Source organism: Lissotriton helveticus, chromosome 9 (assembly GCF_964261635.1).
Source record: "Lissotriton helveticus chromosome 9, aLisHel1.1, whole genome shotgun sequence".
Lineage (NCBI taxonomy): Eukaryota > Metazoa > Chordata > Amphibia > Caudata > Salamandridae > Lissotriton > Lissotriton helveticus.
In genome coordinates, this window is record NC_136070.1 from 31559217 (window position 1) to 31573018 (window position 13802).

Below are 13802 nucleotides of genomic sequence, written 5' to 3' on the forward strand. Positions count from 1 at the left end.
AAAGTAAGTGGTAAAAGCAATTCTGTGGAATGGTCTCCAGGCAGCAATCCAGTGCTCATACAAATAAATAAATAAACCACACGCCTGACTGTCAGCAAATGAAGAACATCTCTCAGAGAAGTCCCAGACTTAAAAGACACATCACTGTAGAAGGAAAAGAGGAATGAGTTGAAAGCTCAAGTGGGCGAATATAAACTGAGACCTTGTGTACAACACAGCAGGCTGACACCTCAAGATGAGGACACAACCTTCGTGTCTCAAAGTGAAGCCAGCTCAGGAGACAGAAGCGCCCTCTGTGTCCATCTCAGGAGTCAAGAACAGCCTCATTGTCAGTTCTGTCAGTACTCAATCAATTGAAAGGTTTGCCTTGGCCCAAAAATACATTACTGAATGTCTCTCCAAATCTAGATGAGCGACTCAGGGTAAAAGCAGGACAGCGTCAAGATACAATCAATAGCCACGGTTTAGAGGCAACAACATTCATCTTTGAAGAAGATCTGCAGTCAAAATTAAATGAGTCCCATGGTAGCACTGTCAACAAATAAGAAATCCCTAATATTAGCACTAGTTTATTTCATACATACAATTATTTCCATTGCCTGCCGATCAACCGTCAGTCTATTTCACATGGTCATATTTAAAAAGTTACACTCAACAGAGTTGCCAATCCACATTATTCAGGCCTTTTCTGTTTCAGCCAATGAGGTGGAGATGTGTTAAGCTCCACCCTTGACTCTTAAAGCTGTAGTGGGCGCAGTCAGCAATGGAGAGCTAGAGCGGCGTGTACGAAACGTTTGAATGTCCAGGGCTCCATCTTTCCTAGGCTTAAGAGGTATGAATAGATGCGCGTGCAGTACTTCAACCATATAGAGTAGCAGGAGTGAGACTCACTTTTTTGTTTAAATAGACTTTTCAACCCCGTCTGAACCTCTCCGGCTTCTCTAATGTGAGGTGGAAGCGGGTGTGTGGACTGTGGAAATAATTCTCCAGTGCATTCGTGGATTATTCTCTCTGAAACTAAATTCAAGAAGGCTTGATTGGTTGATTCACACTTGATTATGACAAATGCAGTAAGTAGGGTCAAATGCTGGGGTGCTTGAGAGCTGAGCCGGACAATGGCAGCACCATTGTGAGGCGCTTGAAACAGGGACTAAGATCCTCGGAAAAAGTGCATCACTACTGCTCGAAATGCCAGGCGAGATAGCAAATCCTGTGTGACCGCAGTCACAGTGCTGTGCTATGACCAGCAACAGCATCAAGGCTCCCCTGACCTGCAGCGTTGGTCGAGGGTGGGGCTTCCTATACTGCAGTCAGGGACCATTTAGAAGCATTATATATTGGAGGTTCAGATGCAAGAAGCAGACATTTCATCTCAAGACCTGGAATGCTAGAGGACTGAACAACCCTCACAAATTAGTCAGGTGTGGCATATTTAATTAGGTACAAGGTAGATGTGACTCTCCTCCAGGTAACGTACCTTACCGAACACAGAGCAGCAATTAGCGAGGAGATGTAGTGCCCATGGGTTCCTTGCCTCAACTCCGCGCACTCTAAGGGTGTTGCCATTCTAGCCAGATGCGCTGGGTCCTTCCACCTTCTAGCGGTGAGTGTGGAAGCCCAGGGATGGTACTTCGTATTACAAGGGACACTAGACATGCCTATGTACCCGCTGTTAACACTTATGGCTCTAACGAGGACCCCTCCTCCTATTTTCAGGCGGTAATGGAGGCATGTCTTAACTATTCCCCCGTACTGTGAGGTGAGTTTAACCTACGCCTTGTTGCTAAGCTGAACAGACACAGTGCAGTACACACACCTCAAGCAGTAGAGGCATCCAGTCTGCTGCAACTGCTAGACTTCCATGGCCTCATAGATATTTGGAGAATACCATCCTGGAAGTCCTAGAATATACCTTCCAATCAAGTGTACATAAGATGGCATCCAGAATAGACTACTGGTTGGGCTGTAAGGAGGTCAGCCCCTGGGCGTTGCAGCTTGGCACTTGGTTAGAACACACACTGGTCCGCCCATTGAGCTAAGCCTCTCACTCCCCACTTCCACCCCTCGTTAATGTGACATGTTCCTGCATGGACCTTGGTGGACGCTCAGCACCAGATTTCGAGCCTTGCGACCTCTTTACGCAGACCCATTTTGCCCATTACTGGTTTCATCCCAGTCGTTCCTCTCACACCTGGTTGTGCAGCGAGATATAGTGTTATCCTCTTCCGCTGACCACTATTCTGTGCAAACTAGCAGGGAGGCCCCTAAAGTCCTTTGACCCGATGGCTTGTGTCTGCCGGTCTTGGCATAGCCTGGACCAGCAGTGAGGCCCCTGAAGTCCTTTGACCTGATGGCTTGTTTCTGCCGGTCTTGGCAGAGCCTGTACCAACAGTGAGGCTGTGCACTACTGTATTCCCCTGCTCTGCCTCTACCAGATATCCCACTCACTCCTCTGCCACAGGAATCCAAAGACAAAGCTCAACATTTTAAACTAGGATTATGGTCACTGGGAGACGCCTTCTCAGCAGATAACTTCATTTCAATACACACATGTAGAAGAGTGGATTATTAATTGGGGTGGACAAGTGTTAGAAGGTGGTTCTGACACTATGGGCCGCCCAGATTTTTTGCTTTTTGAGCACCTTATTGTTGAGCTTTTACTGAAGGGGAGCCTCATAAGTTGGGACTCACCCACAGTGACCTCAGGATGTAGGAGACTGCATGGGGATTTTACTGGTGTCCCCCTGGCTTGACTAGGCCGCTGCGCAGCAGCTGGAGTAAGGGATACCGGACTGGTTACATGCAGACACATGTGTACATGCGTGTACATACGTGTAGGGGCTGCGCAGGGGAGATTCCTAGCGGGCGCAGTATAGGAGCAGCTACAGAGTGAATGATATGGCAGGACTTATGCAGACTTGGGTGGTGACATGGAATAGGCTTTATACACTGGGAAGAAACATGCCAGGGAAAGTCAGTGCGTTTTACTGTGTTTTTCACTTCATTATTCCCTTATGGGGATGCGGAACCAAAGGGTCAAAGTAACTTCCTTAAAGCCTACCGATTACAGACACTTACTAAAGTCCACTATAGCGGATGTGAAAAGCAGTATTCTGCAGAGTCCAAAGTCATATTTGTACTGATTTTGGGTCATCCAGAAATGTCATATTTTTCTGAGTCACTGGCTGGTTAGATTAATGACCTTTCTTCCCAGATGAAGAGAAAGATAGGTGGAGCTACAGGCTAATCCATCAGGAGCAGTCGCTGGGTGCCAGGCACCAAGCTGAACCAAGGTGAAGGCAGCACAGGGGAAGGGGACCATGTGGACACTGGATGACGCCATTTTGAAAAAACCCAGAGGCTGGACAAGAAGGAGGGAGCAGGGGCAGGGAAGTGATGTATCGCTGTGTGATGGGGAAAGAGAGACTTCCTGCCAGCCCCCTCCCCAACTTCTTTAAAGAACTTGCACAGGAAGAGAAGCTCTCTTTGGGGTGTGGTCTGCTGAGGCTGAAGGTGTTGGTGCCTGGCAATGGCAGTTGGAAGGCGGTACCCCCGGACTACCCCTTCAGGGCCCTAACAGCGCCAGAAGAAGAGCCCAGGACTAGCCTGCAAGGGCAACACAGCGTTTTCATGGCTTGTGGTGGCCCCAGGAGAGCGGAGTCGCCACCATACATGTGCCAAGGTGCTGAGGGAGCTGCTGGAGATGCGCAGGCTCCCCCCAGCACGAAGAGGAGTCCCTCCCTAGGTGTCCTTAGGATTTAAAACGAATAACCCCTCAAGGACTCAGCAAAGATTGCATCACCTCCTAGGCTACAACTTTTGTTCTACAGCTGGGGGTGCATCAAAGAGTGAAGGGCTGAGTTGGAGATGTCTTGAGAAGGGCATCCCCTGGAGGTGAAATGGTGTAATTGCATTGAAATGCATTTAATAATGGTTATTTCTTTTAGAGGGACTGAATTTCACGTTTAATGTGAAATACATGTAACATGATGTCATAAGCAAAGTGGGGTTATGTTGTCAGCCAGGGTGTCTGGCTGTATATGCGTAATCCTGTGATCATCTGTGATGCCTATAGGGGCTGTAATTGCAATGCATTTTTAATGATATCCAAATGTTATGAGTACTATCATTCTAAAGTGCTGCTTAAACATGTATTCTTGCTGCTGCACTTAGGTGAAGAACAACCCAGACTGTTAGCCCTTAAGATGTAGAGGTGCGTACTTTATGGTCAATAGGAGAGGCTCAGTCAGGGTTATGTGTCACCAAGGCAGGTGTACCCATTTTTAATGCTGGTTGACGTACTGGGGTGGGTCGCCACTGGGATGGTGCCAGTGCGCAGGGCCCATGCCCCAGGTTATGATCCACTACCTGCATGGGGGCAAGATGATGTGCATACATAGGTGTGGGGGTACTAGACCCCACCCACCTGAGGGAGGGGTGGAGGTATTATGCAATGTCACAAAGTAATTCCAACAGCTTATGTATATTTGTAAATTGGTGCATAGTATTGAGTAGAGTGCGTGTTTAATAAATGTACTCTTACTTTTATAAAGCAAAGTACAGACTGGACAATCAATTATTGAGTGTTATTTTTGCGCACCTGCAAATGGCGATTACTAGCCCACACCACCTCCCTTGAGTAAGCCTCAGACTGCTCTGCAACGCTACCCTCTGAGAGTCAGGCGCTACAATAGGGTGTTTGGTTCCCAGTGAAGGACAAATGTAGCCATGTTATTTGTGCAAGCCTCACAGATGCTGCCTCGTTTTCCAACAACAAGTGTCCACATCAAAGCATAAGACCCCCACCTGTTAGATGTCACACAAATTAAGTAAAATGAACACATGCTCAGTCTCAGTCAGGATAAAATCAAAGGCACTGTGTAAAGTATTTAAGCAGTGCACACACAGCAGTAAATGTCAGACAAAACATTCAATTCTACAACAAATATAAAAATAAAGTGAAAAAAGTAAAATAAGACCAAAAAGGCAAAAATCCAGCAAGACAAACCAGAGATAAGAATTTTCAATCAATCTCCTCCTGCTTTCAATTCAGTCTTCCGACAGAGCTTAGAAGCTGCCCCTAGGCACTAGCAGCATGGGGATATATGCATATAAATACAAGTACACCACAAGTTAAACTGCCCCCCCTCTCTGTTAGCAAACATGTCATTAAAGACTGGGCTTTAGAGAGCCATGGACCTATGAAGCATGAAAGGCAAGTATGACCCTAAATCACTGAGATATCCCACCAGCTGAGTCAAGGGCTCCAATGAAGATTGGGTTACTGTATTGAAGTGCATCTCAACCCACAGAACAGGCAGAAACTGGACTAGAGCATGCCACAGAGAGGCCAAGCAATCACAGGGGCCTGTGTGGCTGCAGACTGAGAGCCCAGAGATACGGCCTGCTGGAGGCAGAGATGCCCATCCTTACAGCATCTCATGGGGCCGGCCGAGGGCCATGCGCCAGCCCAGCTACAGCAATATTGTGGTTGGCAGCTGACCTACACCGCTTGGCACCAAGGTCACACGGTGGTCAGAGCTGCCAAGGCTTCCAGAAAGCGCTGATTGATAAAAGGAGACAGAATGTTCCACTACAGGACGGACGGCCTGGACCTTAGAAGAACCTGAATGCCAAGGAGGACTTTACGGTGAGGCCACTGACACACCCTGTGGCTTCAGCAAGGCACGCGGAGGGGGCAGAGGGCTTGGCAGTGCCCGCCTCGGGAGCACGGCTGGCACACGTTGTACCACACACACATGCCTGTCCACCAAGCACTGGGGGGACACTGTGTGCAGCATCTCTGAGCACCTTCCTTCTCTAGCACACCCAGCTATGTGGAGACAGACAGCTACAGCGTAGATCTACAGCGCCGAGATACTCCTCCAGGAGTGAGTTTTGCGCTATATCAAGAAACAGAAATCAATAAAATAAAGATGCCTTTCATTGGCAACCTCTTCTAGTGCTTACCAGTGCCCTGGGGCTAGGCCTGTGGAGTATCCAGTGCTTAATTTGTAAAATAAATAAATTAATAAAATCAGCATTATCATCAGTGGAAGGGCCCAAAGTTCGGAGGGAGCTGTGCTGTCCAATGCCAGTGGGAGCCTCGCGGCCAACGTCCACCACCACCTCTTGAAACTTGTCCAGTTTGGGGGGATGGCAGAGCTGGGATGGGCGAACGGCTCTCTAGCAGGGGTGTACCTGAAAGATGGCAGTTACTTACCTATAACACTGATAGTTTTGCTGCATAATAATACCCAAGATTCAGATCTAGCCTCACATGGGCAGTCCTGTCCGTTCTCCCACCCTGCTTTCTGATGTCCACACACATGTGTGGTAGGTTAAGGTCTCCAAACTCTAGGACTTCAGGAGCCCTATAAATATTGTTCTAGAATTAATAGATATGCCTTCTAGTGGTGGACAGAGCCCGTACAGCATTGTCTACTGCCTGGTTCCAAGGCTTGACTTATCGCAACATAAAAGGATGATGAACGGAATGCTCACTATTGTGAAACACTCACTCTCAGTAACAGATCTGGGTTGAATCCATCATCATTCTTTAGCTCAATTCACCACCCCAGTTAACCCAGCCATATGCAAATCAGTGTTGACCCTGTGCCACATGGGAAGAGTCCAGCCCGAACTGCCAAGCCAGGTCTTACCTGGATGAGAAACAAGCATCCTGGGAACGGTTTTGGGGTATCACCCCTCATCAGCCAGGCTAGTTTCAATCCAGTGGCAAAGTGAGCAAGGGACCCACATCTGGGCATACCCTGCCAACTTAGGGCGAACCAAGCAAAACCAAAATGGATGATAGACGGAGCGCTGAAACTTTTCAGACACTCACCCCCAGTCAAAAGATCTGGGTTTAATCCATCACCGTTCTTTAGCCCACTCTGCCACCCCAGTTCAGACATGGCTATATGCAAATCAGTCTGACCCTGTGCCTCATGGGAACAGTCCAGCCCGAACTGCCAAGCCATGTCTTCCCTGGACCGGAAACAAGCTTCCGAGGACCGGTTTCGGGCATTCCAGCCGTCTTCAGCCCGGCTTGCTTGAATCCAGTGGGAGAGTGAGCAAGGGACCCACGTCTGGGCATACCCGGCCAATTTAGGGCGACTAACACAACACTTTTTGTTGGGCGAAATACTGAACATTGTCAAACATTCACCCTCAGTCACAAGTTGTGGAAGACAATGGATTTACACACACATCTGTGACTGAGGGTGAATATTAGACACTCTTCAGCATTCCGTCCATCATCTTTTTGTGTTTAAAAGAAGCGCCTGAAGCGGCCTCTCTCTTCTGTTACCGCTCGTCCTCTGCAAGTCGCTGCATGAACTAAAGCAAATCTAACTCAGCAACTGTCTAAACTGGTTAACATCCTGGAAGATATGCTCTCTGCCCTGTCTGCCACACAGGGAGGTCTGATACCTCATCTGACACAAGTGCTTCCAGCACACCTGCCCCTATGCCTCCTTGTACCTCCATTCCAACCTGTGACCTCATTCCGCCACCTGATCGCACTCGCACTGTCCCAAGTCCACCCAAATCCTCCACCTCCTGCAACTATTCCGCATCTCCCTAAATAATCCCATACCCCTAAACCTCACCATTTCCATAAACATTCCTACCCAGTAGACCCAGGCTAAGCCCCCATAACAATCTTCAAATCCCCAGCCAGGTCCAAAAAGTTGGACTCTCATCTGATCTAAGTGTATATAATGCCCTAAGTGGGGGCAGTAATACAAAGGTGTGGAGGCAAGCTGAAGTCCTGGAGCGAAAATAAAAGACTGTTTTCCTTCCCCACCCCTGGACTTTCAGTTGGATTTTATTTTTCTGCCACCTACACATGCACATCCAGACAAAACCACCAAAATCTCCGAAATAATTTTAAATTACACAGTGACCCAAGTCACTTTACTTAAACTCTAACAAAATAAAGATTCCAAAATGCCTATTTACATAAGCCCTAAAGACCCCTCATAAACCTTTTCCCTGCATTCCTGGGCACTCTTGTTGGCCACACCTGTGTGACACTGGCCATGGTTGCCACATGTGGGTCACAGCAGCTGTGACCCACATGTGGCAACCATGGCCAGTGTCACACAGGTGTGGCCAACAAGAGTGCCAGAGCGGCTGGAAGACCTCTGCGAGCACTGGCCCTCCCTTAGACGACGCAGGAGGGCTGCGAACGGCGGTGACCTCAGCTGGATGAGATGCGGCGCCCTCAGCTGCATGAGATGCGGCGCCGCTTTTCTGCAAAGATGGATGAATGCAGGCTCGGACATCACAGGTGGCTCGAGAGGCGAAGCAAAGAGCGCCCTCAAGAGTCGTGCTCAGAAGAGGCCTCACCCCAAGCGCGTCTGTCACGTTGCACCACCGGTGACGGGTGAGGGCTTCCGCTGAGCGCAGCTGGTGATGAAAGGCGGAGCTCGACTAATGGATGAATCGTGCTCTGAGCGTCCTCCCTGGGTCGGGAAGGCGCGGACACCTTCCTTATCCCAGGGTCAGCGTCCAAGTGACCTCATCTCTGACGCACTCGCAGGAAGGGGCGCGAGATCAGGACCTCGGGGTCGGACAGACGGATCCGTCCCCGGGTAGTGGGGAGATCTGAGGGCTCCGGTGGGCGCTGGTCGACCAGAGCGCCTCAAAGGGCTGAGGCAGGCCTCTCGGCACCAGCACCGCCTCTCCAGGGGGCATTACTTCACAGATAAGGTCCGTCAGTCCTTGATCCATCAATGCTCACGTGGGAGGTCAGATGCATGGTCACAGCGGGGGGGGGGGGGGGGGGCGCTGTTCGACAAGAGAGACTCGGGGGCGGAGGGAGACCACAGACCTCTCAGCACCAGCACCGCCTCTCCAGGGGCACTATTTGACCCATAAGGCCCGTCAGTCTATGATCCTTCAATTCTCACGTGGGAGGGCAGATGCATGGTCACAGCGGGGCGGCGGGGGGTGACAAGAGAGCCGAGGAGGCAGATAGGGTAAGCAACTGGCATTGGTGCAAATTCAGGACGGTGAGTGTAAAAATTCAGGACAAAGGGTCAAAATTCAGGACACAAATTCAGGACAATAGGTACGTTCTACAGACACATCAGAGGTCGCGCAATAGTATATAATTAAGCCCAGCCATTTCCAAACATATTCAACCATTTGCAAACCTATCCATCATGTATCCTTCCATCTATCATTCAACTCATCCATCCCTTCATCCATCCTTTCACTCATCCATCCATTATCCATCCATCCACCCTTTCACCCTATCAATCTGTACACTTATCCATCCACTCTTCATCCCATCCATCCATTCATTCACTCATCCATTCAGCCATTTACCCTTTCACCAATCCAGCCATCCTTTCACTTACTAATCCTTCCACCCATCCACTCTTTTAGTCATCCATCCATCCTCCCTGTCTCTCTCCATCGCCCCTTTCACTTAGCCATCCATCCATCCATCCACCCATCCATCCACTCATCCACTCATGAATCCATCCATTGACCCTATCACTCATCCATCATTTCACTCCTTCACACATCTATTCATCCTTTTGTCCATCTACCCTCCCTTTCACTCACTCATCCATCCATACATCCACCCTTTCACTCATACGTCCATTCATTCACTTTGCACTTATCAATCCATCAATCCATCCATCATTTCACGTATCCACCTACCCACCCATCATCCACCCAACCATCCACCCACCCACCCACCATCCACCCACCCACTCATCCATCCTTTTACCCACCATCCAATCCACTGATCCATCCTTTCAACCACCCACCATCCACCCACCCACTCATCCATCCATCCATCCCTTTCACCCACCCACTCATCATCCATCCATCCTTTCACCCACCCACTCATCATCCATCCATCCATCCTTTCACCCACCCACTCTCCATCCATCCATCCTTTCACCCATCCATCATCCATCCACCCATACATCCCCTCATCATCCATCCATCCATCCCCTCATCATCCATCCATCCTTTTCCCTCATCATCCATCCATCCATCTACCCACCCACTCATCATCCATCCATCCTTTCACCCACCCACTCTCCATCCATCCATCCTTTCACCCATCCATCATCCATCCATCCATCTACCCACCCACTCATCATCCATCCATCCTTCCACTCATCATCCATCCATCCTTTTCCCTCATCATCCATCCATCCTTTTCCCTCATCATCCATCCATCCTTTTCCCTCATCATCCATCCATCCTTCTACCCACCCACTCATCATCCATCCTTTCCCTCATCATCCATCCATCCTTCCCCTCATCATCCATCCATCCTTTCACCCACCCCCTCATCATCCATCCATCCACCCTTCCCCTCATCATCCATCCATCCACCCTTCCCCTCATCATCTATCCTTTCACCAACCCCCTCATCATCCATCCATCCATCCATCCTTCCCCTCACCATCCATCCTTCCCCTCACCATCCATCCATCCATCCTTCCCCTCATCATCCATCCTTCCCCTCATCATCCATCCATCCATCCATCCTTTCACCCACCCATCCATCCATCCCCTCCATCCATCCCCTCATCCATCCATCCACCCCTCATCCATCCATCCTTCCCCTCATCCATCCATCCTTCCTTCCTTCCCCTCATCCATCCATCCCCTCATCCATCCATCCTTCCCCTAATCCACCCATCCTTCCCCTCATCCATCTATCCTTCCTTTCATCCATCCTTCCCCTCACCCATCCATCCATCCCATCCATTTATCCTTCCCCTCATCCATCCATCCTTCCCCTCCATCCATCCATCTCCTCATCCATCATCCTTCCCCTCATCCATCATGCAGCTACCCTTCCACCCATACATCAGCTATTTAAATTTTCTCTCCATCCTTCCCCTCACTCATCAATCCATCCATCCTCTCTCATTATCCATTTATTCAATCTTTCATTCATCCATTCACCCTTTCACTAATTGATCCAGCCATTCACCCATCCCTTCACTTACTTACTCGCCCACCTTTCCATATTAATTTGAGCTGAGCCCTTTTGAGAAGAGGCCCATCAGGAACTTCACCCTCACTGCAGGGGCCGTTCCAGGACTGGGACAGAAGCCACCCAGGGCGGAGACAGGATCCACCACAGGGGGGACAGGAGCCATCACAGGCGGGAGGGGGGACAGGAGCCATCACAGGCGGGGGTGGACTGGAGCCACAACATGGGGGGACAGGAGCCATCACAGGCGGGGGGTGGACTGGAGCCACCACATGGGGGGACAGGAGCCATCACAGGAGAGGGAACAGGATCCACCAGGGTGGGCACAGGGGTGGGCATGCAGTATTCTAGTATCATCTTGGGCTCCTCGCCCCCTCCTGCACAAGACAACGAGAAGACAGGCTCTCTGTCCAAAATGCCACCCCCACTGTGATGTACAGTACTTACAGGAGAAACTCTAAGAGAACTGATTGAACTGATTGTCCTCCATACTTTGTTAATCAGTGTGGGTGCGATTGTGCCATTTCTTTATTTTCTTACATTATAGACTGCATGTTTGAAGAACCGAGGTTTGCTTACAATTTAGTGACAGTAATTAAGCTCGGTGAAGAGAAGCAGGTGCTGCCTCGGTGTAATCAGGGGTGTAATCTGGCCGAGTCTCGGATGTTTGGGGCCCTGGGCAGAAATGGAATGTGTGAGCCCCCCTCTAGATAGCTGAGACATGACACATTCAGGGCTGTTTGCATGTGAATAGATGTCGCTGCTCCTGAAGCTGCAGCCCATCCTCTCAGTCACCTTCGAAGCACCTCTTAACAGGTCATCAAGGGCTGGAGGTGTGAGGGTTGCCATCCCGCTGTGCCTCTCCAATGCTGCTGAGTATCTGAGGAGCTTTGGTGCAGCATCGGAGTGAAGAAGGGAGGTGGGTGCAAGCTGTGCCGGCTTTAGGGAGGGGCAACCGGTGCCCTGTTAAAATGACGGACAAATGGCGTCCGTTAAAAAATCCTTCACGGACAACGGACAGACGGCTGAAATTACGGACTGTCCGTGAAATTTACGGACGGTTGGTCACCCTAGAGGCAGACCTCAGACCTCTCGGCACCAGCACAGCCCTCTCCAGGGGGCATTACCTCACAGATAAGGCCCGCCAGTCTATGATCCATCAGTGCCCACGTGGGACGTCAGATGGGAGGTTCACGGCAGCAGGTGGGGGCTCCCAGAGCCACGTGCTGTCAGTCAACCCCCCCTGGAGCGCTGCTATTTAAACTAAAAGCAAGGGCAGAGTTTTATAGTTCTGGATTCATGTATAGTTTTGAGGCGATAGTTTATAAACCGGGATAACCAATAAGTCAACGTGGAAAAAGTTAGAGTATTTCTAAACCACTCGCAATCCACGCAAAGACACAATTATATTGCAATGAAAATGTGCAAAAACTAGTGAGCAGCGGCGAAGACGGAGCTAGAAGTTGCTTTATATAATAATCTGACTGAGAGAAAACAGTCATGAAGATCTGACAAGGAAAATATACAAGTTACAAGATGTGTTCAATAGATGCTTCCCTGCATTCATAGTCCACACTCGGACCCCCACTGAATCATTAATGGAACCCGGGCACCCCCACTGAATCACTTCTGACTCAGTTCTTAGGGTCCATTCCACTCTTATTTTCATTTATGATTGGATGAACCTCAATCATCTTAAATTGAACCCCGATAAAACGGAGTTGGTTCTTATCGGTGGTCCCTCCAATCCTTGGTCCCCTGTTTTCTGGCCCCCCATCCTTGGTTTCCCCCCGTCTCCCTCCGCTTCTGTCAGAACCCTCGGCATCAAGGTCAGCCAGGACCTCTCGTACGCCCCCAGATAAGCGCAGTAGTTTCCTCTTGCTTTCTTTCCCTCAGAATTATCCGGAAAGTCTCACGTTACTTTTCAGCTGATGCCCTCACACTTGTGATCTCGGCAATGATTCTTTCCCGACTAGTCTATGGCAATGCCCTATATGTGGGCATTCCAGCCTATGAATGTCGCCGGCTGCATCTTATACAAAACCAGGCAGCGCGCCTCATTTTTAGGCTCCCCAAATCTAGTCACACCACCCCTCTACTCAAAACTCTCCATTGGCTCCCTATAAAGGAGCGCTCACTTTTCAAGTTGGGTTGCTTGACCTACATGTCATTAGCTGGCATCGCTCCTGCCTTTATTAGATCAAAGATCACTGCATATGTCCCGGCTAGACATTTGCGGTCTTCCACACAGTTTCTTCTTTCAGTCCCCCGATTTCGTAAGAAGAAATCGGGTGGCTCCACATTTTCGACACTTGCCCCCCTCTTTTGGAACTCACTTCCCCTGACACTCAGATCTATTTCTTCTTACCTGGATTTTCGGGCTGCTTTGAAAACCCATCTCTTTTCTTCTGCTTATACTCTTTAATTCCTACTCCCCTTCTTCCTCAGTTTTTCAGTTTTTAGTTTCTGTCTTCAGCGCCAAGAAACCGCTTGGTAGTAGAGCGCTATATAAATCCTTTCCAACTTCAACTTCAACTTCTGGAACCCGGGGACCCCCCACCAAATCATTATTGGAACCCGGGCACCCCCACTGAATCACTATTGGAACCCGGGGACTCCCACTGAATCACTTCTGGATCCCGGGCACCCCACTGAATCACTATTGAACCCGGGGACCCCCACTGAATCACTACTGGAACCCGGGCACCCCCACTGAATCACTTCTGGAACCCGGGCACCCCACTGAATCACTATTGAACCCGGGGACCCCCACTGAATCACTACTGGAACCCGGGCACCCCCACTGAATCACTTCTGGAAC

General features: G+C 49.7%; 1 protein-coding gene across 1 annotated transcript in view; it reads right to left on the reverse strand.

Moving 5' to 3' along the window:
- SCFD1 (sec1 family domain containing 1) overlaps window positions 1-13802 on the reverse strand; it is a 459613-nt gene that overhangs the window by 253130 nt on the left and 192681 nt on the right. The gene's annotated exons all lie outside the window — the stretch shown is intronic.